Below are 20,460 nucleotides of genomic sequence, written 5' to 3'. Positions count from 1 at the left end.
CGAAACATATAACATTTCCTGATTAAATACAAAAAAAATGTCATTAAAGTTTTGTCATTACAGGGTAGTGAAACACTAATTAGCAAAATGAATAATTCCATAGGAACGAGGACAATAATTATAGAGAGAAAGAGTTTACATTTGACCTATGTTCTGATGTATAGCGCTATGCATGTTTAAAACTAACAACTAATTAATTCTTTTTTTTTCGTGTTGTATAAATGGTTTAATTCTTTTTATTTATTTTTTTTTAGATTTGTTGCTACATCAGATACGGAAGTTAATATTTTATATAAAGTCCATGAAATCGTATTTTCTTCCAACAAAACGATTAGAATTATGTTGGAAAGCCAACATCGCATGGCTGTGAGGCTGTCAAGCGGCATGCAGACGACACACCAGCTCAAGATCAGCAGACTTCTGGAGCACATTCCTAAAAGTGTATGATATCATATGACAAGTCACTTCACCTCAGCGTGAAGCTCTGCGCTATAAACAGTTGTGAACTTTTCAAAACGATTTCTTCAACTGCCTCCGTACTTTTGACAACTCTGTAAGGCAAAGTGAATTTTTAAAGGGACACCACCCTGATGACTTCTTTGAAACCTCTTTTTCTTATCTCCCTTTCTGCCTTGTTGAAACTAAACTAGGTGTTTAATTGTCGTCTGTCGACAAAGGTCTGGACTTTCGACTGTTCATCGGATTTCGGAACTGGGGGGGGGGGGTACAGAAAAAGAAAAGGAGAATTGGTTAAGACGTTTGTGGGCCGAGAGGGGGGTGAGGGGAGATATTACGCTTCAGTGACTCCTGGTGTCCCTTGTTTCTGACCTGGAAGTAGTTTTGTAAGACTAGTTAAATCAGGTTAGAAGCACAGTGACATTTGTCTCAAGACAAAATTTGGTTTAGGCTTTAAAGAATCTGAGACATGGAGTTTAAAGTTGAGTTGTTATTGTTGAGACGTGGAGTTTAAAGTTGAGTTGTTATTGTTGAGACGTGGAGTTTAAAGTTGAGTGTTATTGTTGAGGTGTGGAGATTAAAGTTGAGTGTTATTGTTGAGACATGGAGTTTAAAGTTGAGTGTTATTGTTGAGGTGTGGAGATTAAAGTTGAGTGTTATTGTTGAGAAGTGGAGTTTAAAGTTGAGTGTTATTGTTGAGGTGTGGAGATTAAAGTTGAGTGTTATTGTTGAGGTGTGGAGTTTAAAGTTAAGTGTTATTGTTGAGACATGGAGATTAAAGTTGAGTGTTATTGATGAGGTGTGGAGATTAAAGTTGAGTGTTATTGATGAGGTGTGGAGATTAAAATTGAGTGTTATTGTTGAGACATGGAGTTTAAAGTTGAATGTTATTGTTGAGACGTGGAAATTAAAGTTGAGTGTTATTGTTGAGGTGTGGAGATTAAAGTTGAGTGTTATTGTTGAGGTGTGGAGTTTAAAGTTGAGTGTTATTGTTGAGGTGTGGAGTTTAAAGTTGAGTGTTATTGTTGAGGTGTGGAGTTTAAAGTTGAGTGTTATTGTTGAGGTGTAAAGTTTAAAGTTGAGTGTTATTGTTGAGGTTTGGAGTTTAAAGTTGAGTGTTATTGATGAGGTGTGGAGATTAAAGTTGAGTGTTATTGATGAGGTGTGGAGATTAAAGTTGAGTGTTATTGATGAGGTGTGGAGTTTAAAGTTGAGTGTTATTGATGAGGTGTGGAGATTAAAGTTGAGTGTTATTGTTGAGGTGTGGAGTTTAAAGTTGAGTGTTATTGTTGAGACATGGAGATTAAAGTTAAGTGTTATTGATGAGGTGTGGAGTTTAAAGTTGAGTGTTATTGTTGAGACATGGAGATTCAAGTTGAGTGTTATTGATGAGGTGTGGAGATTAAAGTTGAGTGTTATTGATGAGGTGTGGAGATTAAAGTTGAGTGTTATTGTTGAGGTGTGGAGTTTAAAGTTAAGTGTTATTGATGAGACATGGAGTTTAAAGTTGAGTGTTATTGTTGAGACATGGAGTTTAAAGTTGAGTGTTATTGTTGAGACATGGAGTTTAAAGTTGAGTTGTTATTGTTGAGGTGTGGAGTTTAAAGTTGAGTGTTATTGTTGAGACATGGAGTTTAAAGTTGAATGTTATTGATAAGGTGTAAAGTTTAAAGTTAAGTGTTATTGATGAGACATGGAGTTTAAAGTTGAGTGTTATTGTTGAGACATGGAGTTTAAAGTTGAGTGTTATTTTTGAGACATGGATTTTAAAGTTGAGTTGTTATTGTTGAGACATAGAGTTGAAAGTTGAGTGTTATTGTTGAGACGTGGAAATTAAAGTTAAGTGTTATTGTTGAGGTGTGGAGATTAAGTTGAGTGTTATTGATGAGGTGTGGAATTTAAAGTTGAGTGTTATTGTTGAGACATGGAGTTAAAAGTTGAGTTGTTATTGTTGAGACATAGAGTTAAAAGTTGAGTGTTATTGTTGAGACATGGAGATTAAAGTTAAGTGTTATTGTTGAGGTGTGGAGTTTAAAGTTGAGTGTTATTGTTGAGGTGTGGAGTTTAAAGTTGAGTGTTATTGTTGAGGTGTGGAGTTTAAAGTTGAGTGTTATTGTTGAGGTGTGGAGTTTAAAGTTGAGTGTTATTGTTGAGGTGTGGAGTTTAAAGTTGAGTGTTATTGATGAGGTGTGGAGATTAAAGTTGAGTGTTATTGTTGAGACATGGAGATTAAAGTTGAGTGTTATTGTTGAGGTGTGGAGATTAAAGTTGAGTGTTATTGTTGAGACGTGGAGTTTAAAGTTAAGTGTTATTGTTGAGACATGGAGTTTAAAGTTGAGTGTTATTGTTGAGACGTGGAGTTTAAAGTTGAGTGTTATTGTTGAGGTGTGGAGATTAAAATTGAGTGTTATTGTTGAGACATGGAGATTAAAGTTGAGTGATATTGATAAGGTGTGGAGATTAAAGTTGAGTGTTATTGATGAGGTGTGGAGATAAAAGTTTAGTGTTATTGTTGAGGTGTGGAGTTTAAAGTTGAGTGTTATTGTTGAGACATGGAGTTTAAAGTTGAGTGTTATTGTTGAGACATGGAGATTAAAGTTGAGTGTTATTGATGAGGTGTGGAGTTTAAAGTTGAGTGTTATTGATGAGGTGTGGAGTTTAAAGTTGAGTGTTATTGTTGAGACAAGGAGATTAAAGTTGAGTGTTATTGATGAGGTGTGGAGATTAAAGTTGAGTGTTATTGATGAGGTGTGGAGTTTAAAGTTGAGTGTTATTGATGAGGTGTGGAGATTAAAGTTGAGTGTTATTGTTGAGGTGTGGAGTTTAAAGTTGAGTGTTATTGTTGAGACATGGAGATTAAAGTTAAGTGTTATTGATGAGGTGTGGAGTTTAAAGTTGAGTGTTATTGTTGAGACATGGAGATTCAAGTTGAGTGTTATTGATGAGGTGTGGAGATTAAAGTTGAGTGTTATTGATGAGGTGTGGAGATTAAAGTTGAGTGTTATTGTTGAGGTGTGGAGTTTAAAGTTAAGTGTTATTGATGAGACATGGAGTTTAAAGTTGAGTGTTATTGTTGAGACATGGAGTTTAAAGTTGAGTGTTATTGTTGAGACATGGAGTTTAAAGTTGAGTTGTTATTGTTGAGGTGTGGAGTTTAAAGTTGAGTGTTATTGTTGAGACATGGAGTTTAAAGTTGAATGTTATTGATAAGGTGTAAAGTTTAAAGTTAAGTGTTATTGATGAGACATGGAGTTTAAAGTTGAGTGTTATTGTTGAGACATGGAGTTTAAAGTTGAGTGTTATTTTTGAGACATGGATTTTAAAGTTGAGTTGTTATTGTTGAGACATAGAGTTGAAAGTTGAGTGTTATTGTTGAGACGTGGAAATTAAAGTTAAGTGTTATTGTTGAGGTGTGGAGATTAAGTTGAGTGTTATTGATGAGGTGTGGAATTTAAAGTTGAGTGTTATTGTTGAGACATGGAGTTAAAAGTTGAGTTGTTATTGTTGAGACATAGAGTTAAAAGTTGAGTGTTATTGTTGAGACATGGAGATTAAAGTTAAGTGTTATTGTTGAGGTGTGGAGTTTAAAGTTGAGTGTTATTGTTGAGGTGTGGAGTTTAAAGTTGAGTGTTATTGTTGAGGTGTGGAGTTTAAAGTTGAGTGTTATTGTTGAGGTGTGGAGTTTAAAGTTGAGTGTTATTGTTGAGGTGTGGAGTTTAAAGTTGAGTGTTATTGATGAGGTGTGGAGATTAAAGTTGAGTGTTATTGTTGAGACATGGAGATTAAAGTTGAGTGTTATTGTTGAGGTGTGGAGATTAAAGTTGAGTGTTATTGTTGAGACGTGGAGTTTAAAGTTAAGTGTTATTGTTGAGACATGGAGTTTAAAGTTGAGTGTTATTGTTGAGACGTGGAGTTTAAAGTTGAGTGTTATTGTTGAGGTGTGGAGATTAAAATTGAGTGTTATTGTTGAGACATGGAGATTAAAGTTGAGTGATATTGATAAGGTGTGGAGATTAAAGTTGAGTGTTATTGATGAGGTGTGGAGATAAAAGTTTAGTGTTATTGTTGAGGTGTGGAGTTTAAAGTTGAGTGTTATTGTTGAGACATGGAGTTTAAAGTTGAGTGTTATTGTTGAGACATGGAGATTAAAGTTGAGTGTTATTGATGAGGTGTGGAGTTTAAAGTTGAGTGTTATTGATGAGGTGTGGAGTTTAAAGTTGAGTGTTATTGTTGAGACAAGGAGATTAAAGTTGAGTGTTATTGATGAGGTGTGGAGATTAAAGTTGAGTGTTATTGATGAGGTGTGGAGATTAAAATTGAGTGTTATTGTTGAGACATAGAGTTTAAAGTTGAATGTTATTGTTGAGGTGTGGAGATTAAAGTTGAGTGTTATTGTTGAGGTGTGGAGTTTAAAGTTGAGTGTTATTGTTGAGGTGTGGAGTTTAAAGTTGAGTGTTATTGTTGAGGTGTGGAGTTTAAAGTTGAGTGTTATTGTTGAGGTGTGGAGTTTAAAGTTGAGTGTTATTGTTGAGGTGTGAAGTTTAAAGTTGAGTATTATTAATGAGGTGTGGAGATTAAAGTTGAGTGTTATTGATGAGGTGTGGAGATTAAAGTTGAGTGTTATTGATGAGGTGTGGAGTTTAAAGTTGAGTGTTATTGATGAGGTGTGGAGATTAAAGTTGAGTGTTATTGTTGAGGTGTGGAGTTTAAAGTTGAGTGTTATTGTTGAGAAATGGAGATTAAAGTTAAGTGTTATTGATGAGGTGTGGAGTTTAAAGTTGAGTGTTATTGTTGAGACATGGAGATTAAAGTTGAGTGTTATTGATGAGGTGTGGAGATTAAAGTTGAGTGTTATTGTTGAGGTGTGGAGATTAAAGTTGAGTGTTATTGTTGAGGTGTGGAGATTAAAATTGAGTGTTATTGTTGAGACATGGGGTTTAAAGTTGAATGTTATTGTTGAGACGTGGAAATTAAAGTTGAGTGTTATTGTTGAGGTGTGGAGATTAAAGTTGAGTGTTATTGTTGAGGTGTGGAGTTTAAAGTTGAGTGTTATTGTTGAGGTGTGGAGTTTAAAGTTGAGTGTTATTGTTGAGGTGTGGAGTTTAAAGTTGAGTGTTATTGTTGAGGTGTGGAGTTTAAAGTTGAGTGTTATTGTTGAGGTGTGAAGTTTAAAGTTGAGTGTTATTGATGAGGTGTGGAGATTAAAGTTGAGTGTTATTGATGAGGTGTGGAGATTAAAGTTGAGTGTTATTGATGAGGTGTGGAGTTTAAAGTTGAGTGTTATTGATAAGGTGTGGAGATTAAAGTTGAGTGTTATTGTTGAGGTGTGGAGTTTAAAGTTGAGTGTTATTGTTGAGACATGGAGATTAAAGTTAAGTGTTTTTGATGAGGTGTGGAGTTTAAAGTTGAGTGTTATTGTTGAGACATGGAGATTAAAGTTGAGTGTTATTGATGAGGTGTGGAGATTAAAGTTGAGTGTTATTGATGAGGTGTGGAGATTAAAGTTGAGTGTTATTGTTGAGGTGTGGAGAATAAAGTTGAGTGTTATTGTTGAGGTGTGGAGTTTAAAGTTAAGTGTTATTGATGAGACATGGAGTTTAAAGTTGAGTGTTATTGTTGAGACATGGAGTTTAAAGTTGAGTGTTATTGTTGAGACATGGAGTTTAAAGTTGAGTTGTTATTGTTGAGACATAGAAATGAAAGTTGAGTGTTATTGTTGAGACGTGGAAATTAAAGTTAAGTGTTATTGTTGAGGTGTGGAGATTAAAGTTGAGTGTTATTGATGAGGTGTGGAGATTAAAGTTGAGTGTTATTGATGAGACATGGAGATTAAAGTTGAGTGTTATTGTTGAGACATGGAGATTAAAGTTGAGTGTTATTGTTGAGGTGTGGAGATTAAAGTTGAGTGTTATTGTTGAGACGTGGAGTTTAAAGTTAAGTGTTATTGTTGAGACATGGAGTTTAAAGTTGAGTGTTATTGTTGAGACGTGGAGTTTAAAGTTGAGTGTTATTGTTGAGGTGTGGAGATTAAAGTTGAGTGTTATTCTTGAGACATGGAGATTAAAGTTGAGTGTTATTGATGAGGTGTGGAGTTTAAAGTTAAGTGTTATTGATGAGGTGTGGAGTTTAAAGTTGAGTGTTATTGTTGAGGTGTGGAGTTTAAAGTTGAGTGTTATTGTTGAGACATGGAGTTTAAAGTTGAGTGTTATTGTTGAGACATGGAAATTAAAGTTGAGTGTTATTGTTGAGGTGTGGAGTTTAAAGTTGAGTGTTATTGTTGAGGTGTGGAGTTTAAAGTTGAGTGTTATTGTTGAGGTGTGAAGTTTAAAGTTGAGTGTTATTGATGAGGTGTGGAGATTAAAGTTGAGTGTTATTGATGAGGTGTGGAGATTAAAGTTGAGTGTTATTGTTGAGGTGTGGAGTTTAAAGTTAAGTGTTATTGATGAGACATGGAGTTTAAAGTTGAGTGTTATTGTTGAGACATGGAGTTTAAAGTTGAGTGTTATTGTTGAGACATGGAGTTTAAAGTTGAGTTGTTATTGTTGAGGTGTGGAGTTTAAAGTTGAGTGTTATTGTTGAGACATGGAGTTTAAAGTTGAATGTTATTGATAAGGTGTGGAGTTTAAAGTTGAGTGTTATTGATGAGGTGTGGAGATTTAAGTTGAGTGTTATTGATGAGACATGGAGATTAAAGTTGAGTGTTATTGTTGAGACGTGGAAATTAAAGTTGTGTGTTATTGTTGAGACGTGGAGTTTAAAGTTAAGTGTTATTGTTGAGACATGGAGTTTAAAGTTGAGTGTTATTGTTGAGACGTGGAGTTTAAAGTTGAGTGTTATTGTTGAGGTGTGGAGATTAAAGTTGAGTGTTATTGTTGAGACATGGAGATTAAAGTTGAGTGTTATTGATGAGGTGTGGAGTTTAAAGTTAAGTGTTATTGATGAGGTGTGGAGTTTAAAGTTGAGTGTTATTGTTGAGGTGTGGAGTTTAAAGTTGAGTGTTATTGTTGAGACATGGAGTTTAAAGTTGAGTGTTATTGTTGAGACATGGAGATTAAAGTTGAGTGTTATTGATGAGGTGTGGAGATTAAAGTTGAGTGTTATTGATGAGGTGTGGAGTTTAAAGTTGAGTGTTATTGTTGAGACGTGGATAGTTTATATTTGATGATTTAATATCAAAAACTTGTATATCTATAATATTTTACAAAGTACACATACAACTTTCAGTGTTTGACATTTTCATTCATGGCGAAAAAAACTTTAAATAGCATGTTTTGTTTTGTTTTTTGTTTTTGTTTTTTGGGTTAGGGTTAGTACAAGTGTACAAGTGTTATTGTTGAGGTGTGGGGTTTAAAGTTGGAAAAAAAGAATGGAATGGGTTGTCTGAATCAGCCAGGAAAGCCAACGACTTAGCACTGAGTTTAAATCATTGATTAACATGCATGGCTAGATTGACACACGAAATGCGTAGGACGTAAGAATCTACTTTTCTGAAGTAACGTCTGTAACATACAAGATAAGGAATTGCGCCATTCGTCCACTAAGTACTTCTGGATCAACAAAACAGTTAGGTTGAATTAACACAAGAAGTCAAGAACTCACATTAGAGTCGCAAATTTTCGATGCTTTAAAAAAAAATCTAAATCTAAATCTGTGTTACTTGGCGATAATGTAAACCGCATTGTTAACAAAGGCTTGGAGATTTGAAGAAATCTGGCAGACCGAGAACAATGTCTTGATTCTGTGAGATATAAGTACAGCAATAGCTTCATTAAGCTACAGATTAAAGATCTGATTCATGCTCTCATAAGAGATAATAATAATAATAATAATAATAATAATCTTTATTGTCCGTATGGAAATTTGTCTTACAATTTGTGCATTACACCAAACAGAAAACATTATTACTATAAGAAACCAAAGTGTACATTCAGATCAAGGTCATATCTGTAATTCAGTGGCGTAGCCAAGAGGTTCTCATTGACCCGGGCTCAAGAATGAGATGGTGGTCTCTCCCCCCCCCCTTCCCGTATGCAGAGTAAGACATAAACCAAATCAAGTCTTCGTTTATGTATCATTAGATTTACACACACACACAAAAAAGACATTTCAGTGTATGTACCTACCTTTAAAAAGTAATAGTATCATTAGACTTACTTAAGTTACGACTACGCACAAATAAGACTTACTTTAGTTACGACTGCGCACAAATAAGACTTAATTTAGTTACGACTAAATAAGACTTACTTTAGTTACGACTGCGCACAAATAATAGTGCCTTGGCGCTCTTTAAAGTAAGAAAAGGCCATCTTTCAATGGCCTATGTGAGCCCCTATCTTCCCGGGGAAACAAAAAAAACAACCTTCGCTCCATTACTGCTACGCCACTGCTGTAATTCCTTGAACTAATTTTTAGACACTAGATGAAAGACGTATATATATATATGTTGCTTATCTCAAAACAGTCTCTTCAGACTCTTTATTTTTGGGGTGAAATGAAAAACGATTAAATTTTAAGGAAAGGAAATGTTAAGAGAACTATCAGACCGGGACCTTTTGAGATAACGCCGGTATAAGATAAGATAACATAGAGTGATACTATAGGATAAAAAGCTTAGCTGAATCTGGAGACATGCGTGGGGATTATCATCCACGCTGCAGATCAGACAACATCAAAGATGACAACTTTTGAGAACTAAACTAGGCCTGCACCAGCATTGCCTGTGACATAAAGACTGAATCTCTATTTCAGTGCATTCAAAGCCGAGATTGTTTACATAATAGCAAAGTATGCAAATATTGAGCTGATAAATGGTGTATAAAGCCAAGCACGACAACAATGTATAAAAGTATAAGAGTATGTCCTATTTATTAGGACATGGAGCATTAAACAAAAAAATGGAAATTACTGGTCATCCCACCCCCCCCCCCCCCCCGGCCGACGAAGCCTTATTGTTAAAACCAATTTCCTTAAAGACGGCATCGTTACGACTTCATAGCAAACCTTGTGACCGGTATTTAGTTTTTAAATGCTGAGAACTACAAATTGTGTTTTAGAGAGAGAGTGAGAGAGAGAGTAAGAAAGAAATGAGGAATCGAGATGATGGTCGCTAAAGTGTACGTTTATCATTTATTTCTAGAAAGAAACAAATAATCAAACTTTAGTGGTGACCTACTTCGGCCAACAAGGTTTCATTTTTATCTTCAACTGTCCACTCAATTATACGAACCAACGTTTTAATCAACTTTACAAGTAACTCTACGTTCAACTATAAAATAAATTTTACAACCAACTTTAAGTTATCTACTTCACAATCAACTTCATCTTTAGTTTTACAAAATCCTATTTCATCATTCCAATAAATATATGCAGAATTTCTTTTTTTCGTTCATTTTGTGTTAAGACTCTACAAATGTTTACAACCCTCACCGCGTTCGTTGTTCGCACCGAGTTCAGCTGAAGGCAGTCAATGTGTCGTGTGTTGGGACAGAATCTCATTGAAAAAGAGACTAAATAGACCGGAAGTGGGTTATACACAAATCGAAAGCAAAAGGAAAGGGGCGCACTACTCTACTGCGTTCTTACTTCTTTTGGGGCAGGGGCGGAGAGACTTTCGGCACAGAAATTGTATTACCATATATGGCATTTTGGGCAGGGCTTTAGCAGATAGTAACAAATGAGATTAACGAACACAGATTGCATAACACATTTTACAAACGAAATGCGGGGTTGTGCCCTATCCGGTTGTTTTTCGAACCAAAGAAAAGGAAGGAGGGCAGGGGCGGCCTAAGCAGTGCGCGGGGCCCTGGGCGAGCGTCAAGTGTGGGGCCCTTAGCCGTAAGGGTAGACTATATATACCTTACCACGTCAGGCTAACGGGCCTAATCCGTCTCTAACGCTGTAACAATAACAATACAGTATGTCCTCCTCTTAGATGTGGGCCTTATTTGTGCTACAAAACAACATGACGTAGGTACTGTTGGCTTACTATCGGCCACTTAAGTACATTATAGACTGTAATGTTATTGTTCTGCATGAACAGAAGCAAATAAAAAGGAAAACACTCGCGCACTACTACTCTCACCCAGTAAATTGAAGCCAATTCTACGAGAACAAAGTGTGCTGTAAGAGCTACAGTGGTCCCCACACTTTCGCAGACCAGACTATTGCGGCAGGGCTATACCACGGTGACGGGGTTTTCAAATTTAATTTATTAGTTTTTACCATAGTGACAGAGGTTTCCTCACAGCCACAAAATGTCTATGCACAGTGGCCTATTGGGGAAAAAAAACTTAATACGTCATCGACAAACTTTCTGGAAGCTGATTGGCCGAAATAGCTGTACAAGCACATCAACTGGTTCTATACAGGCTAGGTTACAGTACCAAATAAAGAAACCTTCTCATACACCCTGAATCCTTTTTTTCCATTGCAGACTAAAGTAATAGTAGACCTATATTTACTGTATACGTACCAATTTTTTTTTTATACTGTAATGCGACATAATGGGGCTGTAAAACACTTTCAAAAATTACTGAACATTTAATTAGTTTTTAAAAGGAACAGCAAGTAAAAGTTATTAATGAAATGGGAAAAGGTTATCTAGAGGTTTTAAGTGTTTGGAGATGTCACGTGATACTGCTTAGTGTACGTTTATGAAATTAAATACGCGAAAGTCTGACGTGCGGTCTTAGAACGTATCACCAGAGAAAGTCAAGAAAATACTGTAGATTGTTATTTGTATTCAAAATGTCAAAAGTTGCATTCATGTTACTTCAAATTTTATAAAAATGACTCTTTCATAGACACCTACAATTTCTAACAATATGAAGAGTAGTTCAAACGTTTGAAGACCGTTTTATAATTAAACTAGAAATGACTTGAATGAATTAAGTGAACAGAACTAAATTTAACTTTTATTACCATATAGACAAATTCAACTTGAGATCAAATGAAATTAATGTAGTAGACTTAAGTAATAAATAAAATGATTATCTGAACAAAATCTAACGACAAAAAAAACACGTCTTTTTTAGTATGGCCTTCTGGAGTGGACTTTGCAGAGTTTAAGTCATTGATTGACATGCATGACTAGAATGACCTAGGAACACGTGATGGACGCAACCATCTTTTTTTTTTAAGTAACGTCTGTATTTATACGATAAGACTTTCTACCTAAGTCAGGGGTTCTCAACCTGTGGGTCGCGACCCCCTTGGGGGTCGATTGACCATTTGCCAGGGGTCGCTTAAGACCATCGAAAATATGGATTGTTATTGTCTACTTTTCTATTATTGTATGTGTGTGTCGGGGGGGGGGAGGTCGCGGCAGAGTGGGGGATTGTAAAAAGGGGTGGCCGAGCTTAAAAGGTTGAGAACCGCTGACCTAAGAGAAGGCCAATTCATGAAAAAAAAGTATACACATTTGAAAATCTGCTGACCGTTAACGAAATTTAAATACTAATAAAAGCCCTTTACATTATGATGGTTTGCGACCCATGTAATTTAGAGACGGTCAAACTATAGATAACGTCCGAGTGCTGACCGGTTATACAAGGTACTGCTTCTCTGTATATGTTTTCTAAGACGAACGTAAGTAAAGGATAATAGGATTGAATAATTGGCCAAGCTAGAAACAGTCACTGGACGTTTCCGCGCGAGATAGTCATCATCATCATCATCATCATCATCATCATCAAACTCCATTTGAGTGAGGGCTTGAGAGGCTCAAATCCTCTCTTGCAAAAGCCCTGGACAGAAACCCTGCTGTCTTGCGTAGTGCATGAATGTCACCATACAGGTCGAGAATTTTTGGTTTCCCAGACCTGTCGAGACGGAGATCAGCAAGTCTGGGGCAGTCAAACAGAATATGCGGCACGGTTTCCTCTTCTTCCCCGCAGCGGGGGCACCGTGAATCAAAATTTGGCCATAGCCGCTAGAAATATGAGCCAACAGGACAGTGGCCTGTCCTGCACTGTGCTATAATAGCTTGCTCAGGCCTGGACAGCCTCCACCACGGGGAAGTGCGGTCAGGGCGCCTCATGCGCTCCCAGACTCCACGGGCTTTTTGGGACTTGTCCCAACACTCAAACCACTTTTCCATTTCTGTTTTTTCAAAGATAGTATCATGTAGGGGATGAAGTTGAAGCCTTTCAAAGAAAATGCTCGAGATTGTAAAAGATTGCTAAGAGAGAGAACAAGTGTCTCTTGCTTCAAGTAAACTGCACCGGCAGATAAGCAGAAGCATACCTTGGTCCAGACATACTGCCGGACACTGGCCTAAATTCTCCTCCTTGATACCGTGGTAAATATACAATTAGAAATATATATATTGTTATGACTTTGCCATGCGCACCGCCATCCAAGATAGTGCAGAAAGAAGGTGCGCACTATCAGTGACCAGACAAGTCGGATGTTGACATAAGAGACTAACGATTTCCGCCCAAGTAGAGAGCCAATATGGAGATGCTGTGCTCAAGGCAGATATCTCTTTGTGTTTGTCATGTCTCCATGTAAATAAACGTCTATGTCCTCGTTGAGTTGCCTCACTTAAGTTATTACAATTGGTGTCAGAAGTGGGATTATAGGCGACTCAACGAGAGGAGGTAGGATTCTAGCACAATGGCATCTTTGAAACAACTAGACCAGCTTTTAGTTAAAGAGCTAAGGCAGGAACTTCGTTACAGACGCCTGAAGCTTGGTGGTAGCAAGGAGGTGCTTACAGCTCGTCTCCGGCAAGCCCTAATTGATGAAGACGAAGATCCGGAGACCTACCTATTTGAAATTGAACCGGAGTTTTATGAGCTTATTGGCAAGATAAATGAAGGTATTGATGCAATGTGTGAACAAATGAACAGTATGGGGAACAAGGTAGATAAAATGGTGTCTCAGCTGAAAGAAGGAGTAGACTCGTTGGTAAAGGAGCAGTTGCCTGTAGACTCGTTGGTCAAGAAGTTGCGTGGTCAAGACTGTGGTTGCACAAACAGTGGTGACGGAGACGCTGGGGATTTGAGCGCCGTCTGTGTCTGTGTTGTGGGCAAGTCTTGTGGTTGTGACTTTCAAGACGAGAAACGTGATGGCGATTGCTGTGATGATCTCAACGGGATGTACCGAGACGAACGGAAGGAGACAAATGAAGAGACTGAAGTCTGTTATGTGCCTGAAGCGTTTGTTCCTGTTGTACCTGTTACCAGTACCTCAATGAGCCAGACAGATCAAGACAACGTTGGGTCTGCGTTCAAGCCTGTTGCTGTGGACTTTAAAGACCTCTGCCTATCTTCCGGTGCCTACGAAGGAAATTCGAAGCTCGACAACTGCATCCAGAAGTTTACCATGAATTGTACGTGCGGCGCATCACACATAGAATTTAGATGCCAAGAAAACCACCAACAGGGCATATGTACTTCTACTATCATCATCGACATTGGCATAGACGAATGTCAATCGGACTACTCTAAATCTGAGCCGTCAAGAGGAAGACATTTTCCACTTGAAACTGAAGAGACCTGTATTCTGGACGTGAAACTGTTGTCTGAGGATGACTGCGGTGAATTGGACTTTGTTTGCAACGTGGCTGCATGTGAACCTGCAGCTCCCTTGAGAGGCGTCTGTCGGGAAGGTCTGGTGAGACAGCGTGTCCAATCAACAGCTGTGCTGAAGAAAACAGTGCTCGACAATATCTCTTTGTGTGTCAAACGGCCACGTCATCGTCGCAACAACAGCCTGGTCAACTGGAGAAAGAGAAAGCGGCACTGGAGGAAAACAATGCGGATGGTCTCGTGGGGAACACGCTCCCTGCCGCCTGTGGCTCCCACTGATGGACCTCCACCTGAACTGTCAAACCTCAGCTGCAGTGTTTCTTTTCGGGACGAAAAGTGCTAAGACGGGGGCAATGTTATGACTTTGCCATGCGCACCGCCATCCAAGATAGTGCAGAAAGAAGGTGCGCGCTATCAGTGACCAGACAAGTCGGATGTTGACATAAGAGACTAACGATTTCCGCCCAAGTAGAGAGCCAATATGGAGATGCTGTGCTCAAGGCAGATATCTCTTTGTGTTTGTCATGTCTCCATGTAAATAAACGTCTATGTCCTCGTTGAGTTGCCTCACTTAAGTTATTACAATATATATGTATTTCAAAAAGCCTTTTAAAAACAATAAGGCTTAACGAAAGGGGGAAAACTCCACATTTAAAGCCATACATCTCGGTACTGTAAGATTTATGTCCCTTTTTCTATATCAAACAAAATTAATGTATTACCACTGTTTAAGTTTAGTTAACTATTTGGTTAATTTTTTTTAATGATTCGTGCTTTGTTAGGGACGATGAATGAATGAGCAAAGTTTCAACTTGATCAACTTGTGAAGTGGGAGAAATAATGAGTTCAAAATTTGTAAAAGACAGACAGACAGACAGAGTGTGTTGATATATTCTTTTTTTTTAAAATGGGGGGGGATGTAACAACGTCAAGAAACGGATCGGCCTGCCTCAAGCTGAAAAGTTACTGCTGGATTGACCTAAATGGCATCATAAACTGTAGCTTAAGACCCACGCTCGTTATATAAAGCCTGAACACTGACCTGCGACGTCACAACATTTGGGAAGTTCATAGCTCGTTGCTACGTCACAGGTCGTGACGTCAGATGGTCACGGGGATATTTTCGATCATTTTGAAGAAAGAGAAAAGATAGCAAAAAGGCCTTACAAAGGCCCCTAATGTATCTAATAGCTTACCCTTAGGGCTTTATCAGTGTAAATCCGGCCCTGCTAAAAAAATAAAAACGTTTAGCTTCTGATGGGGAAGTAGGAAAAGATTGGTTGAACTTGCTTGGTCAAAGTCAAGTTAGTATTGAGATCTAGTCACGATAATGAGATGACAATGAATTAAAAGTACAACGTACCTGGTGCCAAGATAGAAACTAAGCTCGTATTCCAAATGAAGTAGAAACCACAAAAGTATATTTGGTCCAAATGTTTCGCACTTTTAAACGACAAACAACAGGAAAATAAAACTTTACATTTTCATGCAGAATTGGGAAACCATTTCTACACTGCGTATTCCAATTTCATTCACTTCAGTTGACACAGAGTTTATTAACGCCAGGACGCTAGCACACGGGTGAAGAACTGTGTACAGGGAGAGAGAGTGACTACAATACCTCTACTAGGTCTAAATATACATCTTCAAGTGTCGCAGTTTCTTTGCATCCGTCTCTGTGCCACCGCCACTCTCCTTCAAAGTCCCCATGGACTCAGAACTTTGCACGCATGAGTGGTTTTCGCGCAGTAAAAGCCCCAACCGCTTATCACATTGGTGGGCCCTTCTGAAGCCCCCCACCCCTTTCCTCTCTTTTTTCCATAGCACATCGCCACCCCATCCCCACAGCAACGATATCCAAAAAGAATGGGGGGGGGGGGGGAGAATGTCGCGATGCGGTCGAGTCGAACTATCTCCTTCCATAGTCTTGAAGGATCCAACCTTTTAGAGCGTTACGGTGGTACTTCGACTGGGGGAGAGTTAGAACCGTTGAATGGTGTTGAAAGTTATGGGCCAGTGAGATTGGCATGTGCGTGTGTGCGTGGTAAGGGACAGTAGAATCAAGAACATATTCAGACAGAAACCTGAACGCGCCATGTCTTTCCCCCACCCCCCCCCCCTCTTAAAATTTGTATCAACCTAGAACTAGTTTATAAACTTTGCTTTCATTAAAAGAAACTCTTCCTAAAGATCTAGCCCCGCATCTTAACCATAGATTTTTTTTTGCAAAGCTTTTATCAACACATTCTGTCTGCCTGGTAAAAAGTGTGTACACTATATCTCTCTGACACCCAATCTTGGATCAAGCTGAAATTTCGCTCAATTTTTTTTACCTGACAACACAAGAATGAAAAAAAAAAAGTAAACCCATTAGTTAAATTACTATTAGTAATTAATTATTTGGTTTGGTATCTCGATCAAGTGAAAGAATTTGTTCTTGACTGAAGTGGTGGTATATAGTTGAATAAGATCCCTTCAAAGGTCGCCGCTTTAAAGTAAGTTTGAAACAAACAATAGATAACTAAACAATCTTCTACTTTCATAGATACATATCTCGAAAACGGCTTTAACGATTTTCCTAGAAACTTTACAGTTTATGTACATCTTAGGGAAAGAAATTATTTGCTAAGTAGCCACACGGGGAAAACTCTGGTTTGACCGTTATAATTTCACAGAATATAATTATCTTAAGGGGAAGGAAAACTATATTTGGTCTGGAGCAGCAGTTCTCAACCTTTTATTCTCGGCGACCCCTTTTTACACCCCCCCCCAACTCTGCCGCGACCCCCCCCGACACTCACATACAGCAATAGAAGAGTAAACAAATACAATCCATATTTTCGGTGGTCTTAGGCGACCCCTGGCAAATCGTCAATCGACCCCCAAGGGGGTCGCGACCCACAGGTTGAGAACCCCTGGTCTAGAGAATTCCTCAATACAATTAAATGACGAGAGCTGAGCTGGTTCGGTCATATTGTAAAACCTAACTCAAAGTCTACAGTCATCCTTCAAGCTACACTGGAGGGAGCACGAAGAAAGGGTCGTCCAAAGAAAATCTGGCTGGACAACATAAAAGAATGGACTGGCCTCTCTTGATATCCTGCTAAGAACCGCCGCTGACCGTGGAGAGGTGGAGGGGTTTGGTTACGCCAACTGTCACAGCGCCCCCTACGACGAAAGTCAAGGGATAGATGATGAGGTGATGGTGATAATTGAAGTGATATAAATCACTTCCAAGACTTACAATACAACACTTTTTGTAAGCTTGTTTTTATATGAAAAGCATACGGTGTCATGCACACATCACTGTAGTAATAGTGAGTGCTTTGGTTGTATTTAATTAGTGCTTATCAAGGGTTCCATTGATGTCATGAAAAACTTAAAATTAAACCCAAATTTTCTATTGAAATAAAATGTTACAACAAGTTGTAAGCACACTGGATGCGTGCACATATGAATTACTTTAAAGTTGGGTCCTGGATCGCCAATTCACCAATAGCGGAGCAAAGGTTGAAAATGTTACAACGTCAGTGGTTTCAAAGCCTAACATCGGACTCAGATTAGCCTCTTGTTTTGTTCTACACGCCTCGATTTGAAGATTATTACCCTTCGGTAGACAAATCTTGCATGGTGCTCCAACGGTCCAACAGACTAAGCGATAGCACCAACGGTCCAACAGAATAAGGGATATGTAAAGGTAACCGTTCGGCGGCGGCAGTGGATGGCAATGGGCTGGGCCCGAACCCGTGACAATCGAGACAATAGCCCAAAGCGCATGCAACACTTCCATTCTGTCATCCCTTGTCACATGAGACGTTGCGAAACGAAAAAGATTCAAACATATATATGGCTCATAACAACTCATTATTGTGAACAGAACGAGTTGACACTGAGTGCTATATGATAGAATGTCAATACAATAATAAATATGTATTCAATGGCAACACCATAAGTTGGAAAACACTACCCCACACCCCACACCCCAGATTACAATTTGACAACGAAAAAAAAAACATTTTTCGATGTTGGTCCAAAGTTCATGATACTTTTATAGAGAACCAAGTCCGATCGAACAAATTTAAAAAAAAATGTTCCTATAATTAGGATGAATAGTTAACATGTATAATACCTGAAGCTCAATTGCAATGTCCAGACAGTATACAAACGCCATCTTGCCCTCAGTGGAATAGAAGAAAGTAGTTGGCAGCAGGTGGCCTCGGAAAGAGACAGACTGAGAACTCTAACGACCTATATTCGAATCCCAAAGAAAAGGCGCAGACGGCGAATAAAAAATCTTAAATAGACTCCCTGCGGACAACGGATTGGTCAGCATTATGTGTGACGAAATATGTAGGTCGCAGCTGGGTTTGCTTAGTCATATGAAACACTTCATTCATCCTTAATCTTCGTAATCGGAGACATCGCCATACACAATCACATCTTAAAACCTTTATGTTTTATGATTTATGTAACTCCAATCCTACAGAGTTTCTATGGTTTCCAATGTTCCCAGGCAAGAGGATGTGCCCCTAAAAGGAATCTTCGAATATTGTGTATTGTTTGTCTTATGTCTTGTCTTTAAGAAATTTACTTTTACAGGTATAGTGAATTAGGATGAAAACAAAATCTTGCTTGTATATCAAAATAGATTGGTTTTGCAGCTAGAGTTTCTAGAGTTGTATAAATAAGTCAATTCCTATTTAAAAGCTTCTAAATTCTAACATTTTCAAACTTGTTTAACATAACAAAGTATGCTTTGAATATCTGGATGAGAGAAAGTGTCCAGGTTTCCTATTAGGAATGCAAAATATTTGGTGCAATATGCCGGCAGCTAGGCATTTTTTATCTGGCGGACGAAGGGACTGACCTATATATAGGTGAGATAAGTCACGCCGTCTCGATAATAGTCGCCTGTAAGATAATTTGTTTCCCACGCACGTCGGTTGATTGGACTCAGGCTATTTCCTGTACGTCCAAATTACCAAAACATTTATTAGACCATCATGCCTCACGACATGACCTATTCAACCATTTTTTTTATTTTTTTTTTCAGAAATCTCGAGCTCATTCATTAATATTTTTCTTAGCCTTTTTGACAATGATTACATCAACGCACTAAGAAAGTTTGAACATGTTATTTCTCCCACACCCAATCTCGGATCAATCTGAAACTTTGCACAATTCATCATTGGCGTAGACAATACGTGAAACAATTAAAAATAACAAATTAGTCATTTAATAACTGGTTATTAATTATTTTGAAATGAAAACAATTTGCAGCTTAATATTCCAGAATATTCTTGGATAGTTCGCGATTTCATTATCATTCAAATTAGTAGTCAAGGCAAAAAAAGAAAAAAGAAAAAAAAGTGATTACATTAGAAAGAAAGTGATTACGTCAGAAAGAAAGTGATTACGTCAGAAAGAAAGTGATTACGTCAGAAAGAAAGTGATTACGTCAGAAAGAAAGTGATTACGTCAGAAAGAAAGTGATTACGTCAGAAAGAAAGTGATTACGTCAGAAAGAAAGTGATTACGTCAGAAAGAAAGTGATTACGTCAGAAAGAAAGTGAAAGCATCGTTAAAAAGTGATTAAATATTGAAAAAAAGTGATTACATCGATAATAAGTCATTGGTTAATATGCATGACTAAATGCATGACGCGTAGGACGTAATCATCTTCTTTTTTGAAGTAACGTCTGTATTATATAAGATAAGATAAGATAAGGTTATTACATTGGTAAGAAAGTGATAAGAAAATGACTGAATCGGTAACAGAATGATTACGTAATCGATAAGAAAAAAATTTCATCAATAAGAAAATGATTGTATCGTAAGAGTGATTACATCAGGGAAAAGCATTTCAAACTTAAAACAAACGAACGTATATTTTGACCTTAAATTAAACCCAAGTTAAAACGAAAGGTTAAAGGTTAAATATCAGCCTACAACCACTTTAAAAGAGAAATGACTTTGAATTGACACTTAACGCTTGGCTCGATTTTAACTGTTGGATAAGATATAGAAATAGAAAGTAGATTAGTAGGTCCCATAACTCTGTTTGATTTTTAGGTCTAATTCTGTCAGATGCTATAAAGCAAAATATATAGAGTTACTTCTCTTTTTTATAAATGTTACTCCATATTCTGTATAAGAATGTTTGAGTGCCGGACTTACGTTGAAAGTCACAGGGTACAGAGTACTGGGATACATTAAAATGCTCTTGATAATAAATAAAAAAATAACAAGGTTACAATGACAGTTTGTGTGGAAACACAAACTCAAAATCGGCCCCCGAAGTGGTCCACTTAGGCTGATAAAAAGGCAGGTGTTTATATTTTCAGAAAGAACATCAGAATGAAATTCTATCAAAGACAAATGGCAGAAAAGAAAGGAGAAATAAGGTCGACAGATCTTGCGTGGTGACCCAGCGGCCCAGCAGACCAAAGGATAGGTGAAAGTGAATGTGAAG

The 20,460-nt window shown here is 37.8% G+C and overlaps 1 protein-coding gene across 2 annotated transcripts in view; it reads right to left on the bottom strand.

Annotated features, from left to right (window-relative positions):
- LOC106053202 (guanylate cyclase 32E-like) overlaps positions 1 to 20,460 on the bottom strand; it is a 126,947-nt gene that overhangs the window by 60,232 nt on the left and 46,255 nt on the right. Inside the window, exon 1 of one of the 2 annotated variants that reach the window (XM_056021776.1) lies at positions 15,352 to 15,646. The exons of the other annotated variant lie outside the window; for it this stretch is intronic. The gene's annotated coding sequence lies outside the window, so the exon portion shown is untranslated. Of the gene's footprint in view, positions 1 to 15,351; positions 15,647 to 20,460 lie in introns of those variants that run through there. 2 annotated transcript variants of the gene reach the window in all.

This window comes from Biomphalaria glabrata, chromosome 2 (genome assembly GCF_947242115.1).
Source record: "Biomphalaria glabrata chromosome 2, xgBioGlab47.1, whole genome shotgun sequence".
NCBI classification, from domain to species: Eukaryota; Metazoa; Mollusca; class Gastropoda; family Planorbidae; genus Biomphalaria; species Biomphalaria glabrata.
This window is presented reverse-complemented; position numbering and strand designations above follow the sequence as displayed.